Source organism: Nannospalax galili, unplaced genomic scaffold (genome assembly GCF_000622305.1).
Source record: "Nannospalax galili isolate Female #2095 unplaced genomic scaffold, S.galili_v1.0 scaffold1072, whole genome shotgun sequence".
NCBI classification, from domain to species: domain Eukaryota; kingdom Metazoa; phylum Chordata; class Mammalia; order Rodentia; family Spalacidae; genus Nannospalax; species Nannospalax galili.
Window position 1 is genome coordinate 53,588 of NW_008330495.1, and position 1,255 is coordinate 54,842.

Here is a 1,255-nt window from a genome sequence, read left to right on the forward strand (position 1 = left end):
TCACCTGAGACATGAGCCATTAGAAATCCAGGTAATGGGAGAGGGAGGTGGTGAGCTTGGGTATGTTGTCTCCAGCTCAGTGGTTCTCAGTTCTTATCTGACCAGAGAATCTGCTGGAAAGCAGGTGAAAGCTCAAGGACCTGAGCCCCACACTCGGAAACTGAGATGCATGAAGTCTCAGACTACACTAGGATGCACATTGCCCGCCAGGCTCCTAGGAGCTGCTGCTGGTGGTCTGAGGACTACAGTTGGAGAGCCATTGTATAAGTAAGCCATGTGTTTCTGACAGGCTATTAGGAAACTTAAACATTTATTTATGGAATTAGTCCTTTAATGTCAGATTTCTAGAAAAATAGAAACTGTTTACTGCTATCCTTGAAATCAATATGTACATATTAATTTCAGAGTATTGTCATCCATTAGGAAGACTCATGACAGTGAGGATAAACTAAGACACTGTAAAACACAACTGGCTTAAAAACCACAGAAACATGTACAGACAAAAAAGATCATTCGAAATTAAAAAAACTTTTTCTCTTCATGTGGGGACAAGCTAAAACTCCCATTATTGCTTAGGTAATTCCTGAATTCTCTCATCTTGTAATTTAAATATCAACTAACAGGTCTCAAGATGTGGCTCAGTAGTTAAGAGCACTGGCTGCTGTTGCAGAAGATGGGCTGGCTTCGAAGCACCCATATGTTGGCTAACAACTGTGTGTACCTTCAATTCTAGGGCATCCAACATCCGCCTCTGGCCTCCGCAGGCATTTCACACATATGATTCAAGTACATATATGCAGACATGCATGTAAAATAGGAATAAATTATTTGGTTAACTTAAAAATAAATTAAAAGAGAACATAAAATTTTATTTAGATTGAAAATAATACTTACAATATTCCAGTTCAGCCCTGTGCAGTTAGAATCTAGGCCAATCTAGAAATCTTTGGACCCTATCTTTCTTTAACCCCTGTTCTATAATGTCATTTTTTACATAAATTGAAAGCCTGTTATGTCACAGTCACTCCAGAGTCTGTCTTTGTCCTCCAATCAGGCCATACCCTGTTGAAACTGTTTCTAGGACAGAGAGTTGATGAAGCTTAATGTGGCCCTGCGGTCTCCCTCTGCCTTGAAGCTCCAAAACAATCAAGAGTTAGAGTTTTTCTTTTAAAATGTCCTGTTAAAACCAGGCAAAGTGGCACATGCCTTTAATCCCAGCACTGGGTAGGCAGAGGCAGATGAGTCTCTGTGAGAT